Here is a 22,092-nt window from a genome sequence, read left to right as displayed (position 1 = left end):
CTCAGCGGCCATGGCTCACGGGCCCAGCCGCTCCGCCGCATGTGGGATCTTCCCGGACCGGGTCACGAACGCGCGCGTCCCCTGCATCGGCAGGCGGACTTTCAACCACTGCGCCACCAGGGAAGCCCTAAGGTTTATTTCTTATCTCTTCTCCCCGCCTTGAAGTACAAGTTCTAAGAGACCAAGGATTTATCTTATCTCCTTTATCAGCTGGAATTCTAGCACCTAGCCTGGTCCTGGTACATAATGGGTAGTCAGTAAATATTTGTTGGGACAAATGAATAAACCAAAGGATGTGCAAAATTAAAGTCAGTACATATGTGGTCAAAACTTACTTGACCAAATCTAATCCAACCTCCATTTCAACACTGGAATCCCCTGTACACTATTCGAGGTAGAATATCCAGATTCTACCTGAATACACCCGGGAAATGGGAAACTCACCACTCACCAGTGACAACATAAATGCATTTGTTGAGTGTGAGTGCTGTTCTAAGAACATCTCATTATAATTTTATCTTTATAACAACATTTATGAAAATGTTGCAAATTTAGAACTAGTGGCTCAGAGAAAGTTAGTAATTTGCCCCAAGGTCACACTTAGTGATTCAAAACAAAGACAAAGCTTATTTTAACCTCAAATTAAGCTCTTAACTAAAATGATCTAATATTTTTCAGAAGGTGACCTATTCTGTTTTGGGATATATCTAATTGTTAGAAGGATATCTCTTTCTAAACTAAAAATAAATATAAATTATATTACTTAATATAAACCAAAAAATTCCTCCCTATAACATCTCATCATTAATATTTTTTCTGCTGATTAAAGTCACTCATAATATTGTTCTCTTTTCCATCTGGAAGCCACTACAAAATGTGAAAACGATCTTCAAAAATATGACTCTCTTTCCAGACAATTCTCTACCATGGTTGCCCACTTTTTGATATAGAGGAACTTATCAACATCACTTTCAAAATGCGGTGCCAGGCTGGGAAGGGATTCTCCCAGTATGATGTGTCTCCTGTACTTTTTGATGAGCGCTTTATTATTGCTGATTTGTACACTGTGTTCCAGTTCTGTAGCCTGTTCGTTGCCTTAGCTTATTTAGCAAATGAGTCTTACTTAACAGATTCTGTTGAGCTTCATCTAAAATACTACAGATTAAGAACAATCAGCTCTTGTGTAATGTATTCTTCTAGCCTAAATGTTCCCATAGATTTATCCCTATTAAACACAAAGAAGGAACAGAGAACAGAGCTTTACCTGCCTTGATGCCGAGGAAGGGCCCAACCTCCTACTACAAACACAGAAGACTATTTGCCAGAATAAATTCCACTATGATCACCATGAAAGGAAACATATCTATCCAGCTGATAAGTTGTTCTTCTTAGACGCTGATAAGGGTTCCTGGACCCAATTCCAACATGTGTGTGGAGGTTTCTCCACCCAACAAAGCAATTCTTGGACACCAGCGGGGTATCTGAGAATTCAACTCAATTCTACACTATCTACTGAAGACAGAATCAGTTTCCACAGGTAAAAGGCTCAGTCACAAGCCTAGGGGTTGTTACCTGCGTTTCTGACCAACTGTCTACAGATTGGAGGTTCCCACAATCCCCTCCACCTCAGGATGTCAATAGCAAGTCCAAGTTGTCACCTGTGTTTCTAACTGACTGGCTATAAATCAGAGGTTCCCACAACCCCTCTTCAGGCTTGATTAATTTGCTAGAACAGCTAGATCACCAATTTATTATAAAAGGATATTAAAGAATATGAATCAAGAGCCAGATGAAGAGATACAGAGGGCAAGGTCCTGAACAAAGGAGCTTCTGTCCTCCCGGAGCATGCGGCCAGCCACAGGGAAGTGTTCCGGTTCCCCAGCATGAAGCTCTGAAAAGGGTCAAAAAGCTACCCTTTTTTGGGTTTTTATGGAGGCTTCATTACATAAATCATTGCCAGTGGCTACTGATTCAACCTGAAGCCCTTTTCCCCTCCCTGGAAATCAAGGTGTGGGACTGAAAGTTTAAGCCCTCAATGATGGGGACTGGTTCTCTGGCAACCAGCCTCCATTCTTAGGTGCGCTCCCAAAGTTACCTCATTTACATAACAAAAGACAGCTCGATAGCTCTCATCACTTAGGAAATTCCAAGGGTTGGGGGTACGGTGAGCCAGGAACTGTGGAGGAAGACCAAATATACATGAGAAGTATATTTTGGTCGTCTGAATGACCAAACATAGATTTCTTATAAATCACAATATCACAGAAGCACACGGAATTGTCATGGCAGTGAAGACCCAGAGGAATTTGACCCATACCAGAGAGAGTGAGGGTTAGTTAGGAGCATTTTGAGTACAGAGACATCACAATCCACCTCAACCACATGTACCTGCACACACACACACACACACACACACACACACACACACTCACTCACACACAGAATCCATTTTCCTACAGCAACATCCAGGGGCAGAGCTGGCAGGGCACACAGGCAGTAGACTGATTTTGCCTGGGTGCAGGAGTGAACTGGGAGGCCATTGGAAGGAAAGTCTGCCTAGGTTTTTCTGTATCTCTGTTAAGAGAGTTCCACAATGGCTTCCAGCAATGACAGATCCAGAAACTCATATGAACACCTGATTAAAAGTCAGAAACAACCCACAAATGAAACAGCTTTCATTAAAAATAACATCTTTAAAAAGGTAAATATTATTCTTAATGAAATTCAGGAAGATGCTGTGTCATTAAAACAAGGCAGGATGCTAAGAAATAAGAGGGGCTGAGAATAAGGTATTTTGGAAATAAAAAAATGCTAGTTAGTTTTTGAATGAAAGTATCCGTAGGGACAATCAATCACAGTCTTGCACAATGTACAGCTAAAATAAAAGCAGGATAACTGGTTATTTAATTCTAGATAGAAATGTTGAGAGAACGCTAAGATATAGAGAGAGAAGGATAGATTCAGGACATCCAGTATCTATTTACATTGTTTGTAGGGGACAAGAAGCTACCGCAAGGGTCAGCAAACTTTTTCTGTAAAGGGCCAGAGAGTAAATAGTTTAGCGTGCTGCAGACCATGTGGTCTCTGTCACAACTGAGTCTGCTCTTGTAGCAGGAAAGTCACAATAAATGATTGTATGGCTGTGTTACAGTAAAACTTTATTTATGAAATCAGGTGGCAGGCCAGATTTGGACTGAGAAATGTAGTTTGCTGACCCCTGAACTACGAGATAGAGAGGAAATAAGAATCAATAGCAACTTAGCATCATGTTAAACACTGGTTTGGGTTCAAGCAGACTGGACTTAAAATTCCAGCTCTAATGTTTACTTGCTGTGTGATTTCGAACAGGTTCATTTCTCTAAATTGCAATTTCATCCTTGGTTAAGTGAGTATCTTGCATGGTATACAGCTAAGAGAAAAGCATGATAATAGATCATATTATTAAAGTAGGAAAATTAAATGGTGTATGAAGAACTTATTGTTCTGGGCACAATAAATAACAATGCTTATAATTTGAATTTTTGTCATCAACAAAGGAACACATTTAATATATAAAGCATTCTTAGAAATCAGTAAGAACATGACAGGTACCCAAATATTTGAAAGGCATTAAAATCAAGGAACTGTCAATTCACAAAAGAAGAAATATATTAAATTCTTAATAGGGTGAAAAAAGGAATATTACATGGAATGAAAAAATAAATATATATAAAATAATGATATCCCTGATTTGATAAGAGAAAGATATTAAAACTTTTTTTTTCCTATTTTCTGCTGTTGGTCAATGTATAAAGTAATAAACACTTTAATCTACTTGTAGTGGTGCTCAAAACTGGTAACAATTGTAATTGAGGGCAAACTGACACTTTCATTTCAAAAGCCACAAATACGTGTATACTGTTTGAGACTGCAATTCCACTTCCAGTAATATATCTTAAGGAAATAACTATGGATGGGAAAGAATTTGCCTCAAAGATATTTCTTACAATTTTGCTGGGAGTCATTACCAACAGCAATGATAAATTTTTTAAACACACAACAGTAGAGTTTGGTTCAATTAAGCCATATTATAGAATACTCAGCAAAATCATTACAATGATATCCTAAGATTTATTTTTTCCCCCTTTGCCTTTCTGTATTTTCTAAATTTTCTATAATATTCTTATGTAGTGAGAAATCTATTAAAATAGATTTTAATTTTTAAAAATAAATTTCATTAGAGTATTTGTTAGAATTTTTGGTTGCAAAGGACAAGTACGATGTATTCTTTATTTAATCAGAAAGGGAATTTAATGTTTTGTCTCACTAAAAAATAGAGGAGTGGGTTTAATAGCTTCCTTACTAAATGTCTTTCTAATGTCTTACCAAAAAATAGAGGCATGGTTGAATTCAGGATCTGTGACAAGGATGCCTGAACCAATTTCTCTCCCTCTGCTTTCTCCTGTGTTGGCTTTACTTTCTGGCAGGGTGTGACGCTTAAGTGAATGGAGGATTCCCAACCACAAGGGGGGGGCGGTCATTCAAAGCCCCAACTTGTCAGCTATCATGTCAATCCAGTTTAAAATCAGAACCTATCTCCCACACGTTATCCTTTGCCCTTGCTTTATTTTTTTCTCCATTGTGTTCATCACTCCTGGTATTCTAAATTATTGGGTAATTCTTCTTTGCCTCCTTTCAGTAGAATATAAGCCCCTGATGTTATTAATTTTTTTGCTTTTCATTCCTAAATCTCCAGCACCTAAAATTGCTTTGCACGTAGTAAGTGATCAAGAAATACTTGTTGGGCTTCCCTGGTGGCGCAGTGGTTGAGAGTCCACCTGCCGATGCTGGGGACGCGGGTTCGTGCCCTGGTCTGGGAGGATCCCACATGCCGTGGAGCGGCTGGGCTCGTAAGCCATGGCCGCTGAGCCTGCGCGTCCGGAGCCTGTGCTCTGCAATGGGAGAGGCCACAGCAGTGAGAGTCCCGCGTACCGCAAAAAAAAAAAAAAAAAAAAAAAGAAATACTTGTTTAACAAATGAATGAATGAATAAGAGGCTAAAACCGGGAAAACAGATAAAAGATAACATTAGCACGGCTTATATCTCTGAGTTAGGGGGCTTTCCAACAGAAGGAGCTGAGTCCCATAGGTAGCTTGCCTAAATAAGGTAAACAGGAGTCATAGGTGGATGGTAAAAGTAGTATTTCTGCTTTAGAATCCCTGGGGAGATAAAAATTTAAATACCTGAACCCTACCACCATCCAATTATGGAATTAAAATCTAAGAGTGCGCCCAGGAATGGGCATTAAAAATTTTTTTTTAATTTAAGTTGTGCCAGTCTCTGCTGTACAGCAAAGTGACTCGGTTATACCCATATATACATTCTTTTTTTATATTCTTTTCCATTATGGTTCATCACAGAATACTGGGTACAGTTCCCTGTGTTATACATTAGGACCTTGTTGTTTATCCATTCTAAATGTAATAGTTTGATTACATTTAGAATGGTTTGTATCTACCATCCCCAAACTCCCCGTCCATCCCTCTCCCTCCCCCTCCCCCTTGGCAACCACACGTCTGTCCTCTATGTCTGAGTCAGTTTCTGTTTGGTAGATAGGTTCATTTGTGCCATATTTTAGATCCCACATATAAGTGATATCATATATTTGTCTTTCTCTTTCTTACTTCACTTAGTATGAGAATCTCTAGTTGCATCAGGAAAGTGCATTTGACTACAGTCCCCAGTGAGCCTTGTGTGGATCACTACAGGAAGCATCATGGTCGCTGCAGGCTGACCCTACTAACAGGAGCATCTTGAAGATGGCTTATGAACTCATCTGTATCTTCAGCAGAAAAGAAAAGCTGACAATCTGTTCCTTGGGGATCAGATCTTGGTGAAAACCAGCACTTCACTTGCTTTGCTTAAAATCTTTCCCTGTTACTGCAAGTCTCAGGAAGGGCAATATTGGTTGAGATGGTGAAAGATGGGAAAATTAAATACATTTATGGAAATTCAAATAGTCTGTAGTTACTCCTGAGTACTACTTACTTTAATCAAAGTGTTTACCTTGACAATGGAAGATTAAATGGAACACTAATTAAGGAATTTTCTAATTATTCTTCCTTGTTGGGGATATCAACAGCAGAGGCAGATGGGTTTTTAGCCCTGACAGGATCAATTGTGTTCCAAACAAAGCTGAGTGTTGATTACTTGAGGGAACCTATCACTGCTTTTCATCTGGCAACTGAAAGTATCCCTTTCTCCCAGCGTTTCTCCCCACCTTCCTTTTTAATATGCAATTTTGAATCTTGTGGAAATCAAACCATTCAAATAATTAGGATAACTCAAGGGACAGGATAGTGTACCTAACTGATTAAAGAACTCTTGACAACATCCCCTTGTTGAACTTGTTTTAACAGAGGAGAAGTTTAGAGTTGCATGTTTGATAGGGGAAGATTTTTGGAGATGTCTCAGTCAGCTGGTGTTTTGCCATGGTGCATGGGGAAAAATAAGTTTAGGAGAACGTGGAAAATAACATGCATGTATCTCCACTGTTCCAAAGTGTGTGTGTGCGTTTGTGTGTGTGTGTGGTTTATTATGAATATATCATGAGGCACAACACACATACTTAAACCAATACAATTCATCTATGTGTGCTCAGCAGCTAATTTTAAAGTAATAATTAAAATGAGATAAAGGGATAGTTCAAGTAATGCTGGCTATTTTGCTCCTGGCAGCCTAAAAGTGAGCAGGACATGGGAGGCATGAAGCTTGTTTTCCCTACTCTGGTCTAAGTCTTATATCCCTCACATTGCGTGCCTATGATTCTAATGTTTAAAGATAAGTTGTTTGTTTGTTCATTTGTTTTGGTCCCTAAACACAATTTACCTACTTCATCTGGTGTTCAACCAAAGAAAGAGCTACTGTTCTGACACTGGAGGAAAAACTGGATGTGGTGGATATATTCTAAGATAAAATGTCAAGGGTAGTTTTGACTGTACAAGATGTTTGTCTTATCTACTGATTAGAACTTAACCATTTCCTTATACACACACACAGACACACACACATATACATACAGACACACATACCTATAAGAATTAAAATAAACTGTGCCTTTCAGCACCAGTTTTCAAGATGAAGTTACTTTTATTCTTTTCAACAAATTCACATTTGTAAGCATGGCTGGAGAGACTGGGGGCTAAAAATCTGTGGATACTATGAGTATAGGAAGGAGTTGATATCTGGGAGAAACTATAAGAAAGATAAGAATAAAAAGATGTTTGTGTATTACCATTACACCTTGCCCCATCCCCAAGCCCAAGCATTTATTAAATTCCAGAGTATGAATGTGCCCACAAAAGTTAGTTTTCTTTCTAGAACTGGAAGCATTTTGGGGCATAAGGACCACATCTATTCACTTTGCTCAAGACCAGGAAGCCAACTGAACCTCCAGTTGTAGAAAGCTTTCTTTGAAGAGTCCTCTCATAAGGATCATTAAAGGCCAGCCAGGGAATATTCTGACCTCTGGGTGATTGTTATTCAGAGAAAGAATCTTATTTAGCTTTAGAGCCGAACCACTCATGTTTTTCATCATAACTGTTAAAAAAAATGATTCTTCTACACATGTTGACCTTCCTGGCAAAGAAAAGGAACTTCTGGTTGATTTTCTAGGGCGTCGGAGCTCAGGTACAATCCAAGAAAGATGGAATGTTTTTCATCATGTCTATACACATAATTGTACTTAATTTGCTAAACGAAAAGAAGAGACTCAAGTCAAATTATTTTAGACCTTCCCATTGGCCTTTTGAATGTCCCGGTAAATGGAGATGTAATTCTACTGAAATTGCTGTTTAAATCCACTCCAAGTCCATGCTGCCTCACAGCTGTTAGCAACACAGCTGATTTTTGTTGGAGCTCTGATGGGATGTGCAGGTGGCCCGCATGCTTCTGCTATCGGGCAGCAGCCCACATAGCAGCTGGAGCCTTTGTAAAGTCTCAGATCAACCTCAAAACCCTGCTTCTGATGTTCTGAGGAAATGGATATGCCTTTTTTCCGGGTCGCGTTTCAGAATGACTTCTACTTCCTTCTCAAATAAAGTAGTTACGGAGACATTTCCAAATATATTTTTGCTTCCAGCATTCTCATAAGTTGGCCTTTCAAATAGCTCTTCAGATATTACATTTGGCCTGGAATTGGTGTCTGGTTTGCATTCTCACACTTGGGAGTCTTTTTATTTTTTTTCTTTGGCCACATTGGGCGGCTTGCGGGATCTTAGTTCCCTGACCAGGGATCGAACTCGGGCCCTCGGCAATGAAAGCACCGAGTCTTAATCACTGGACTGCCAGGGCATTCCCACACTTGGAGTCTCTAACCAAGCTCAATATACTCACATCGCAAAGAGTTCTCAGACAGAAACAGAGCTCTCAGTCAACAGTGCATGTGAACTAAAGGAAGCAGATACTTAATCTCACCATAGAGTTTCCTTTAGGATTTTCCTGATTTCTTTAGTCAAGAACTCACCTTCACAGGAAAAAGAAAATGTATTTGAAAAGAAGGCAAAAGTCCTTCATCTGAAGCACTATGTAACACTATGAAACAAGCAAAGCAAAGTGCATTTCTGAAATGCTGGCTCGGAAAATAAGCCCCCAAATCTAGTTTTACTCATTAAGGTTCTCTGCTTTTAAGCAACCCAAACTGGCTCTAACTTAATTCTGGGGAGAAAATGAGATAAATCACAGATTCCAAAAGAAGTCTCCAAAAGCTGAACCACGATCAAGCAAGGAGGTGGGCAAATCCTCTCCCCAGAGAGCAACTATAGAGAGACAAATAAGCACAACCATTTAAGTGTTCTGGATATGAACCAACATCACAACAATCTGAGAAGTGGTTAATCTTGAAAAATCTGCTCAACTCTGGGAATCTGTGGCATTCTGGGGGAGGCCTTCTCCCCGCCTGCCCCAGCTCGGGAGGCATATGCAGGTTTTGCCAGATGAGACAGGTCATGGGGACTGGCAGCTTCTGTGCCCTGGCTGAAGGAGCTTTGTTGTTCGGAGCAGTGGGTGGTGGCCGCACCCAGCAGCCTTAATATTAAAAGTGATTATGTAGCAGTTGCTCAGGTGGGGGTGGGGTAGGCCAATGGACACACTGGCCTGAGGTTTCGAGATCAGGGCAGCATATTCCAGGCTGAGGCTGCAAACACAGACAATGGACTCTGGAGGGGGCACATGCTAGCCACACACTCCTGGTTAGCCCTGAAGCTGCGACATTTGCATAGGAGATGTGAAAGGGCCCAGTAGAAGGTGAAATCTGGGGCAGAACTGAAAACCTTCTGAACCTCGAATGTGCTTCTCCTACAACCAAATCCATCGGTAGAGATGGAAGACTTCCTGACTCAAGGTGACGTGAGCATAACCTCTGTGCCATCACCGGCTGACACAAATCTACACAGACACAGGGGTGGCCCCTAGGAAGTCAGGATTAAAAGCGAAATTTAAAAGAGTTTTTAAAAGTGAGCAAAGACATCAGCAGACACACATCACAGACAGAGAGAATTAACAGATTCACCTAGTTAAGTTATGGAAGGAAGGAAGAAAGGGCCATAAGCACAAACTTCAGGGGCAAAAACATTTGAATCCAGAATTTTTCTAGCATATTTTCTAAAATCTCCAGTTTCTCAATGACCCTGTAAGTGGGTTCTCCCACACAGCCTCCAGACGAGAGTTCCCCCCAAGCCAACATCTGGATGTCAGCCTGGTGGGTCCCGTCACTAGAGAGCCCAGTGGAGCCCACGTGGACTTCTGATGGACAGAACTGATAACAAACGGGGGCTGTTACGAACAGCTAACTTTGTTATGCATAGAAAACTAGTAGAGGTGGTACAAACACACCTAGCACAAATGCTAGGAAAGCTCCCAGAAGTGGCAAAGAGGCGCACAGCAAGTGAGGCAGAAATGCCCCATGCCAGGGCAGGTGGTGGAAGAGGGGAATAAAAAGCTCAGCTCAGCGGGCAGCTGTGATGGGTACATTCTGTCAGACTGGAAGACCCACCCGACGACCACGTTCCATGGGATTCCGGGAAAGACAAGCCCTTTTCCGAAGCTATAGGGGATGTGCTGCTGGCAGAGGCACCTGCATCACAAAGTTCAGTAGCGTGCATTCTCAGTAGACCAAGGCTAATGGTGGGAGGTGTCATCACTCCGCTGGGTTAGTAACGATAGGAAGAGGGCCCCAAACTATAGAAGCCAGGTGAATGTGAGCACTGAACTGAGTGGCAGGTCAGCATGGCAGCCAGAGGGCCAGACCCAGAGAGTTACGGAGATAATTAATAGAACTTGTCCCTGCAGCCAAACGGATGGACAGCTGGTAAGTTTACCGCTGTGTGTGCACAATCAGAAGATGCATGGAGGACCAGGGAAGATGCGTGAGGGAAGCTGCCTCAATAAAATGTTACAGTCCTTTTCCCAGGCTCTGCAAGAAAGCCAGTGTTCAGATCAGGCATCATTTGACTGAAGAGGCCAGGTGTCTGGGAGGAAGAATCCTGTACTGACCACCACACGTGGTAATGATGCCTCCACTCATCCTTCCAAGGGACCTATGGCCAGTTGCTTTGGTAAACAGACACTGGCAGGGGAGGAGGAGGAAAATACCCAAATATTTAAGGTCTGTTGGAAATGCCTCAACGGAAATAATTTGCCTCTCCCGAGGTCATGCCCCTTTCCCGGGGCAGCCCACATGTAATGATTTGTCAAGGGAGAAATATAAAAGCCCCAACTCAGGGCACCCCAAAAGGGCCTCCCAGCTTCAGACGCCCCATGGGGTTGGCCTAGACCTTCACCATGGCTGCATCTCCCTCTTCTCTCTCCAGTTATTTTCTTCTTCCTTCCCAAGGGTACACTGTGGTAACTTTATCTCCTTCGTAGAATCTGTCTGCCAGGGAGCCCAACCTAAGATAACTGCAAAGCACTCTGCACTTATAAATTTTATATTTCAGCTATTGCATTGTTTTATGTTGTTTTCTTAGCCATATGTTAAACAAATATCGATCAGAAACATGGAAACACCTGTTAAGAAGTCTTTAGGATTCTACTAATTAAAAAATCCTTCTTAGGATAAACAGAACAATGGCACAAATCATCTTTTAAAATCCAGAAAGGAAAGAATAGTCATCCGTTGTGCATCTCATTAACACTTTATGTGAAAAACGAATGCCAAACACCCCCCAGTCTTTATTGCCACTGTAAAGAAGGCCATGCAGACCCCAAAACGTTGTTCTTTGGTGATTAACTGAGTATTTGCATCCGTCTAATCATTCCCGCTTGCGCATTATGATACCAAGGCCTTGTTCTTTTACAGTTTTAGTAAAAAATCAATATAAAAAATAAATGAAATAAGCTCGAACGTCATTTACTTTTTCATGTTAAATGAGCCAATGATTAGAAAAAAATAAGACTAGCTAGTATTCTTCTCCTCCAAGATTTAGAGTGTGTGAATGTTTATGAAAATATGCCTTTGACAAGAATAGGGGTAAATGAGCAATTGGATTTTCTGAAAGCCCAGATTCTTTTTTCCCTCCAGCTTTACTGAGGTGTGATTGACAAGTACAAAATTGTATCTATCTAGGTTTTGGGCTGCAAAACAAAAGGCTTTCATGTTCCTTTCCCTGGGGCATGTCAGGTGGGTTCTACATTTGTAAATGAAAGTATTTCTGACATGGGAGATATAGGAAATAAAACATCAATGACATAATATTGTCAATAAAAGTTTCAATATAAATGTTTAATGTATTTTGAATAAATTCATTGTCTAGACTTGAATTTGGGACAGTCAGTTCCCCTGAATAATGTGGATACATAAAATCCAATAAAGATAGTCAAAATGTGTCTTTTCTCTGGTGACTACTAAGTTACAAACTCAAATGGCCGCAGATCCTGCCAGGTAGTAAAAAAACCCCATCTCTCTTCATTCCTTTCTTTCCTACGTCCCAGGATCTCTTGACCCTGGCAAAGTGGCGGGCGGGTACCGCTCCCCAGCCATCCTGGAGTCCCTTGCTAGCTGAGGACTGGTTCCTGGGAGCTGTGTGTGTACCTCCGTCTCCTGGAGCCAGGTGTGGGGAAAGAAAGTCACCTCCCCTGCTCCTCGGGGCGGCGGGAGCAGTGCCACCTCTGGACTGCGCTTGCGAAAGGAGCTCGGGGAGGAGATAACCTAAAAACTAAATTATTTGGATTATCCTTCTATTTTAAAATATACACAGAAGGGAGACCTTCAAGATGGTGGAGGAGTAAGACATGGAGATCACCTTCCTCCCCACAAACACATCAAAACTACATCTACATGTGGAACAACTCTTAAAGAACACGTACTGAATGCTCGCAGAAGACCTCAGACTTCCCAAAAGGAACAGATGCCTGAGGGGGACCTACACACAGAAGCGGGGTCAAAACCAAAGCTGAACAACAGGAGCTGTGCGAACAAAGAAGAGAAAGGGAAATTTCTCCGTGCAGCCACAGGAGCAGCGGATTAAATCCCCACAAGCAACTTGATGTACCTGCATCTGTGGAATACCTGAATAGACAATGAATCATCCCAAAATCGAGGTGGTGGACTTTGGGAGCAACTGTAGACTTGGGGTCTGTCGTGTACAACTGATTTGCTTCTGATTTTTGTTTACTTTAGTATAGTTTTCAGCGTTGTTATCACTGGTGGATTTGTTTATTGGTTTGGTTGCTGTCTTCTTGTTTTAATTGTTATTATTTTTTAAATTCTCTTTTTAGCAAACTTTTTTTCTTTCTTTTTTTCTCCCTTTCCTTCTCAGCCATGTGTCTCACAGGGTCTTGGTGCTCCAGCCTGGTATCAGGCCTGAGCCTCTGAGGTGGGAGAGTTGAGTTCAGGACATGGGACCACCAGGGACCTCCCAGCCCCACATAACATCAATTGGTGAAAGCTCTCCGAGAGATCTCCATCTCAACCCTAAGACCCAGCTCCTCCCAATGGCCAGCAAGCTTCAGTGCTGGACGTCCCATGCCAGTCAACCTACAAGACAGGAACACAACAGCACCCATTAGCAGAGAGGCTGCCTAAAATCATACTAAGTTCACAGACACCACAAAACATACCACTGGACACAGCCCTGCCCACCAGAAAGACAAGATCCAGCCCCACCCACTAGAACACAGGCACCAGTTCCCTCCACTAGGAAGCTTACACAAGCCACTGAACCAACCTCACCCACTGGGGGCAGACACCAAAAACAACGGGAGCTACGAACCTGCAGCCTGTGAAAAGGAGACCCCAAACACCGTAAGTTAAACAAAATAAGAAAACTTAGAAATATACAGCGGATGAAGGAGCAAGGTAAAAACCCACCAGACCAAACAAGTGAAGAGGAAATAGGCAGTCTACCTGAAAAAGAATTCAGAATAATGATAGTAAAGATGATCCAAAAGCTTGGAAAGAGAATGGAGAAAATACAAGGAACATTTAACAAGGACCTAGGAGAATTAGAGAGCAAGCAAACAATGATGAACAACACAATAAAATGAAATTAAAAATTCTGTAGGAAGAATCAATAGCAGAATAACTGAGGCAGAAGAACAGATAAGTGACCTGGAAGAAAAAATAGTGGAAATAACTACCATGGAACAGAATAAAGAAAAAAGAAAGAAAAGAATTGAGAACAGTCTCAGAGACCTCTGGGACAACATTAAACGCACCAACATTAGAATTATAGGGGTCCCAGAAGAAGATGAGAAAAAGAAAGGTTCTGAGAAAATATTTGAAGAGATTATACTGGAAAACTCTCCAACATGGGAAAGAAAATAGTCAGTCAAATCCAGGAAGCGCAGAGAGTCCTATACAAGATAAATCCAAGGAGAAACACACCAGGACATGTATTAATCAAACTATCAAAAATCAAATACAGAGAAAAAATATTAAAAGCAGCAAGGGAAAATAACATACATGGGAATCCCCATAAGGTTAACAGCTGATCATTCGGTAGAAACTCTGCAAGCCAGAAGGGAGTGGCAGGACATATTTAAAGTGATGAAAGGGAAAAACCTACAACCAAGATAACACTACCCAGCAAGGATCTCATTGAGATTCAACAGTGAAATTAAAACCTTTACAGACAAGCAAAATTTAAGAGAATTCAGCACCACCAAACCAGCTTTACAACAAATACTAAAGGAAACAAAGAGGAGGAAAAGACCTACAAAAACAAACCCCAAACAATTAAGAAAATGGTAATAGGAACATACATATTGATAATTACCTTAAATGTAAATGGATTAAATGCTCCAACCAAAAGACATAGACTGGCTGAATAGATATGAAAACAAAACACGTATATATGCTGTCTACAAGAGACCCACTTCAGACCTAGGGACACATGCAGACTGAAAGTGAGGGGATGGAAAATGATATTCCATGCAAATGGACATCAAAAGAAAGCTGGAGTAGCAATTCTCATATCAGACAAAACAGACTTTAAAATAAAGACTATTACAAGAGACAAACAAGGACACTACATAATGATCAAGGGATCAATCCAAAAAGAAGATATAACAATTGTAAATATTTATGCACCCAACATAGGAGCACCTCAATACATAAGGCAAATGCTAACAGCCATAAAAGAGGAAATTGACAGTAACACAATAATAGTAAGGGACTTTAACAGCGATAGACAGATCATCCAAAATGAAAATAAATAAGGAAACACAAGCTTTAAATAATACATTGAACAAGATGGACTTAATTGATATTTATAGGACATTCCACCCAAAAACAACAGAATACACTTTCTTCTCAAGTGCTCATGGAAAATACGCCAGGAGAGATCATATCTTGGGTCACAGAACCAGTCTTGTTAAATTTAAAAAAACTGAAATTGTATAAAGTATCTTTTCTGACTACAACACTATGAGACTAGATATCAATTACAGGAAAAAATCTGTAAAAAATACAAACACATGGAGGCTAAACGATATGCTACTAAATAACCAAGAAATTACTGAAGAAATCAAAGAGGAAATCAAAAAATACCTAGAAACAAATGACAGTGAAATCACGATGATCCAAAACCTATGGGATCCAAAACCTATGGGATGCAGTAAAAGCAGTTCTAAGAGGGAAGTTTATAGCAATACAATCTTACCTCAAGAAACAAGAAAAATCTCAAATAAACAATCTAACTTTATACCTAAAGCAATTAGAAAAAGAAGAACAAAAAAACCCCAAAGTTAGCAGAAGGAAAGAAATCATAAAGATCAGATCAGAAATAAATGAAAAAGAAATGAAGGAAACAATAGCAAAGATCAATAAAACTAAAAGCTGGTTGTTTGAGAAGATAAACAAAATTGATAAACCTTTAGCCAGACTCATCAAGAAAGAAAAGAAGACTCAAATCAACAGAATTAGAAATGAAAAAGGAGAATTAACAACTGACACTGCAGGAATACAAAGGATCATAAGAGATTACTACAAGCAACTCTATGCCAATAAAATGGACAACCTGGAAAAAATGGACAAATACTTAGAAAAGCACAACCTTCCGAGACTAAACCAGGAGGAAACAGCAAATATAAACAGACCAGTCACAAGCACTGAAATTGAAACTGTGATTAAAAATTTTCCAGCAAACAAAAGCCCAGGACCAGAGGGCTTCACAGGCGAATTCTATCAAACATTTCGAGAAGAGCTAACACCTGTCCTTCTCAAACGCTTATAAAATATAGCAGAGGGAGGAACATTCCCAAACTCATTTTATGAGGCCACCATCACCCTAATACCAAAACCAGACAAAGATGTCACAAAAAAAGAAAACTACAGGCCAATATCACTGATGAACATAGATGCAAAAATCCTCAACAAAATACTAGCAAGCAGAATCCAACAGCACATTAAAAGGATCATACACCATGATCAAGTGGGATTTATCCCAGGAATGCAAGGATTCTTCAATATATGCAAATCAATCAATGTGATACACCATATTAACGAACTGAGGGATAAAAACCATAAGATAATCTCAATAGATATAGAAAAATCTTTCGACAAAATACAACACCCATTTATGATAAAAACCCTCCAGAAAGTGGGCATAGAGGGAACTTACCTGAACATAATAAAGGCCATATATGACAAGCCCACAGCCAACATCATTCTCAATGGTGAAAAACTGAAACCATTTCCACTAAGATCAGGAACAAGACAAGGTTGCCCACTCGCACCACTCCTATTCAATATAGTTTTGGAAGTTTTAGCCACAGCAATCAGAGAAGAAAAAGAAATAAAAGGAATTCAAATCGGAAAAGAAGTAAAACTGTCACTGTTTGCAGATGACATGATACTATACATAGAGAATCCTAAAGATGCTACCAGAAAACGACTAGAGCTAATCAATGAATTTGGTAAAGTAGCAGGATACAAAATTAATGCACAGAAATCTCTTTCATTCTTACACACTAATGAAGAAAACCCTGAAAAAGAAATTAAGGAAACACTCTACTTACCATTGCAACAAAAAGAATAAAATACCTAGGAATAAACCTACCTAAGGAGAGAAAAGACCTGTATGCAGAAAACTATAAGACACTGATGAAAGAAATTAAAGATGATACAAACAGATGGAGAGATATACCATGTTCTTGGATTGGAAGAATCAACATTGTGAAAATGACTATACTACCCAAAGCAATCTACAGGTTCAATGCAATCCCTATCAAACTACCAGTGGTATTTTTCACAGAACTAGAACAAAAGATTTCACAATTTGTATGGAAAGACAAAAGACCCCCAAAGCTAAAGCAATCCTGAGCAAGAAAAACGGAGCTGGGGGAATCAGGCTCCCTGACCTCAGACTACAGTACAAAGCTACAGTAATCAAGATAGTATGGTACTGGCACAAAAACAGAAATATAGATCAATGGAACAGGATCGAAAGCCCAGAGATAAACCCACACACATATGATCACCTTATCTTTGATAAAGGATGTAAGAGTATACAATGAAGAAAGACAGCCTCTTCAATAAGTGGTGCTGGGAAAACTGGACAGCTATATGTAAAAAGTGAAATTAGAACACTCCCTAACACTGTATACAAAAATAACCTCAAAATGGATCAAAGACTTAAATGTAAGGCTAGACACTATAAAACTCTTAGAGGAAAACATAGGCAGAACACTCTGTGACATAATTCACAGCAAGATCCTTTTTGACTCACCTCTTACAGAAATGGAAATAAAAAAAAAATCAACAAATGGGACCTAATGAAACTTCAAAGCTTTTGCACAGCAAAGGAAACCATAAACAAGAGGAAAAGACAACCCTCAGAATGGGAGAAAATATTTGCAAATGAAGCAACTGACTAAGGATTAATCTCCAACATATGCAAGCAGCTCATGCAGCTCAATATCCAAAAAACTAACAACCCAATCCAAAAATGGGCAGAAGACCTAAACAGACATTTCTCCACAGAAGATATACAGATTGCCAACAAACACATGAAAGGAGGCTCAACATCACTAATCATTAGAGAAATGCAAATCAAAACTACTATGAGCTATCATCTCACACCAGTCAGAATGGCCATCATCAAAAAATCTACAAACAATAAATGCTGGAGAGGGTGTGGAGAAAAGGGAACCCTCTTGTACTGTTGGTGGGAATGTAAATTGATGCAGCCACTATGGAGAAGAATATGGAGGTTTCTTAAAAACTAAAAATAGAACCACCATAGGATCCAGCAATCCCACTACTGCGCATATACCCTGAGAAAACCATAATCCAAAAAGAGTCATGTACCACAATGTTCATTGCAGCTATATTTATAATAGCCAGGACATGGAAGCAACATAAGTGTCCATCGACAGATGAATGGATAAAGAAGATGTGGCACATATATACAATGGAATATTAATCAGCCATAACAAGAAATGAAATTGAGTTATTTGTAGTGAGATGGATGGACCTAGAGTCTGTCATACAGAGCAAAGTAAGTCAGAAAGAGAAAAATAAATACTATATGCTAACACATATATATGGAATCTAAAGAAAAAAAAAAAGGTTCTGAAGAACCTAGGGGCAGGACAGGACTAAAGGCGCAGACATAGAAAATGAACTTGAGGTCATGGGGAGGGGGATGGGTAAGCTGGGACGAAGTGAGAGAGTAGCATTGACATGTATACAATATCAGATGTAAAATAGATAGCTAATGTGAAGCAGCTGCATAGCACAGGGAGATCAGCTAGGTGCTTCGTGACCATCTAGAGGGGTGGGAGGGAGATGCAAGAGGGAGGGGATATGGGGATATATGTATACATATAGCTGATTCACTTTGTTATACAGCAGAAACTAACACAACATAGTAAAGCAATTATACTCCAATAAAGATGTTAAAAGAAAAAAAAAAACAAAACCCATGTGAATCAGATCGGTTTTAAAGATTGGGGATTGTGGGGTTGTGACTAACATTTACCTCTTCAAAGCATTTGAATTCCATGTACAAAATCACACTACAAAACACAGTTGTAGTCAGGAGTTCGGGGCAATCATGCACTACCTCTGTTTTATATTATACGTAAAGCTTTCACTTAAAAAGAACAATTTTAGCTTCACTTAGTTGGAAGACGGAGAACAGATTTTAAGTTGTTTATGGAGCTTTCAAATTGTGACAAACTCTTTCAGGACTGGTGGATGTAACCACTATTATTACAGTATACTTTTGTATGTATAAGGAACCTATGTTTTTATATTCCAGAACTGCTTTTGGTTCTTATGCTAATTGGCAATTTCTGTTTCATTTATTTTTTAATCATAGACAGTTTATTTAACCTCCGTACACCTCATTGCTCTCTGTTTCTTAGCCCAGACATAGAGAGTAACACAGATTTGAGAAGATTATTTCGGTAGTGGGACACATCCTGAGTGAGATGGAGAGCTCTTACACATTCCTCACAGCCAAGATGGCGAGGAAACCTGTTTCTTGAAGGTAAACTCATGCCCATTCTGTTTTACACTGTGTTGTCTTTCTCAATTTTCTCCAGTACTTCAGCTACAACAATTATAACAATATCCAGTGTGGTGCAACATGGGTGCAAAGAGAATAACACATGTAGAAAGTGAGATGAGAACAGGGATATATAATTATGTAGGAGCAGAAAACAATAAATACTATAGCAACTAACCTTTATTAGTTACGTTAGGAAAGTTGTTTTTAAAGTACTTAACTCATTTCCATAACAGAAGTAGGTAATATCATGACTCCATTTTACAGATGAAAAAGTTGAGGAACAGAAAGGTTAAGCAACTTGTCCAACCTCACAGATCTAGTAAGAAATGAAGCCAGGATTCAACCCAGGCAGTCTGACTGGATGGCCTGTGCTCTTAACCAACACAAACCAACACAAATTTTGATGATATTGAAGATGAATCACTAAGCCTTCCACAGTTCATTGGAAGGGATACAAAAGATAAACACTGATCCCGGAATGTCAGAATATGTGAGGACAACCAGAGAGCAGACTATCTGTTTATCTATTTCTTACTCCATCTCTCTATATCTTTCTAGATATATATTCCAAATACATATCTCTATATATCCCAGCATTAGAGCATTTGAAACTGTAGCAAAATTAGTCCTTCTTTAAAGCCTCTTAACTTCCGTAATACTTCACTGTCCTGACTCACCTTAACTCAACGCTAACAGTGACTTCAGTAATAGCCAACTTTTTATTAAACACATTTACTCTGACCCAGGTACTGCACTAAATACTTTCTACACATTAAGATGTTTAACTCTACCTTCATACCCCTTAACCTTCTCATTCCTCCTCTTCATATATGTGAGCACTGATGCAAGTTTCCTTTCCTGCATGTGATTCAATGATCCCCTCTTTCAGACCTTTCCCAAGTTTATATCCTGGCTCTACCCTCTTTGCTGGGATCCAACTTCACATTTGTGAGCATCTGGTCCTCAAGTTCATCTTAATGTCGGGCTGGCAGAAGTGACGTTTGTTTTTTATCAAAATGCAAGGTGCTTTCTTCCCCAAACTGTTTCTTCTAATGACTTCCAAATGACCATTAGTGCCACCTCCATCCCTCCCGTCTGCCATCTGGAACCGCCTTTGCCACGTTCTTCCAAGTCCTGCCTCTACAGACTGGCTCTCCCGTCCCCCAGACTCATAGCTCTTTCTGTCGCTTTCCATCAATTCTTCGTCTTCACGCCACGTTACACCCTCGGGCAGACTCTCACAATTCCACCCAAAGTTTCCCTTTTTAATCTCTAATCTTATTGCCAAATTAATTTTCCTAATGTTCAGGGTTTTTTCTCAAATTCTTATATATTGATGACAATTTTATCTGCAATAAGATAGTTATGAACTCACCATTGGTTTTTATTTTTACTAATTTTTCTGATATATGTAAATTTCTTCTTTCTTCCCCCAGTTTTATTGAGATATAATTGACTGTATCAGTTTCAGGGGAATGGCATAATGATTTGAAATATGTATATATTACAAAATGATTAGCACAACTTTCGCTAACATCCATCGCCTCACACAGTAGCAATTTTTTTTCTTGTGGTGAGAACTTTTAAGAACTACTCTCTCAGCAACTTATATATAAAACAGTATTGCTAACTATAGTCTTCATACTATACATTACACCCCCAGAGCTCACTTACCTTATAACTAGAAATGGGTATCTTTTAACCACCTTCACCTAATTCCTCCATCCCCAACACCCATCTCTGGTAACCTCAAATCCGATCTCTTTCTATGAACTTGGGCTTTTTAGATTTCACATATAAGCGAAATTACACAGTATTTCTCTTTCTCTGTCTGACTCATTTCACTTAGCATAATGCCATCAAGATTCCTCCAGGTTGTCACAACTGGCAGGATTTTCTTCTTTCTTGTGGCTGAATAGATTTCTATTATACATACACCATGCATTCTTCGTTCATTCATTGATGGATATTCCAGCTGTTTCCTTACTGTGGCTATTGTAAACAATGCTGAAATAAACGTGGGTGTGCAGATATCTCTTCAGGTGATTTCCTTGAGATACACACCCAAAAATGGAATTGCTGGATCATATGGCAGTTCTATTTTTAATTTTTTGAGCAACCTCTATATCGTTTTCCATAGTGGCTGCACCAATTTACATTCCCACCAAAAGTACAAAAAGGTTCTCTTTTCTCTACAACCTCACCAGCATTTGTTATCTCTTGTCTTTTGGATGGCAGCCATTCTAAAAAGTGTGAGGTGATATCTTTTTGTGGTTTTAATTTGTATTTCCCTAATGATTAGTGATGTTGAGTACTTTTTCATGCACCTGTTGGAATCACTGATTTTAAAATATCTACCAAATTTCTAATCACTCCAATATTTGAGTTCAACTCATCCCTGGCCTACTTATTTTTATTCTCCTTTTTATTCTCTTTGTCTATTATATATTCCAATAAAACAGTTACAGTTCCCCAAATAAACCAAGCCAAAAAATGCTCACTTTTTTACACTATTTCTTTCACCTGAAAGTGTATTTTTCCTTATGGAAATAGTGCCCATCTTTCAAGGTCCCATTTAAATGTCCTCCATGAAATCTTCCCTGATTGCTCAAGAAGCAATTACTCTTTGAAACTTCCATGACATTTTAGTTGTTCTCATATGGCCCTTACTGCTTTTAACATGTATTGTATTTATTTCTCTATGTGTCTTATTTTCATACATGACCGTATAGAACCCTATAGTGATAGGCATCATATTTTGTAAATCATTATCATTGAATCAGTCAGAATCCTGGGTTGGGGTCACAGATGGCACTCTCAAGTTAAGAGGTCTTGGAAAGTGAGGGCAAGGTGTAGAGAAACCACAGGGACACTGGCGTATTCCGGGCTCATAACAGCAGAGCTGTTACCATCTCCACACTTTAGGGAAGTGAGTGATTTTTAGAAGCACTGACCTTTGAAGTTATGGCAGCATTGCGCAGTGATGTGATCTTTCCACCCAGCCTGAGACAATCTTGTAGGGAGGGTCCAGGAGCAGTAATGCCACACCTTCATCCTTCTCTTCTACAACCTCCTATTGGTGCTCCGATTGGCCTAACAT

This window comes from Globicephala melas, chromosome 15 (genome assembly GCF_963455315.2).
Source record: "Globicephala melas chromosome 15, mGloMel1.2, whole genome shotgun sequence".
NCBI lineage: Eukaryota > Metazoa > Chordata > Mammalia > Artiodactyla > Delphinidae > Globicephala > Globicephala melas.
The sequence above is the reverse complement of the archived record's forward strand: the minus strand, read 5'-3'. Positions refer to the sequence as shown.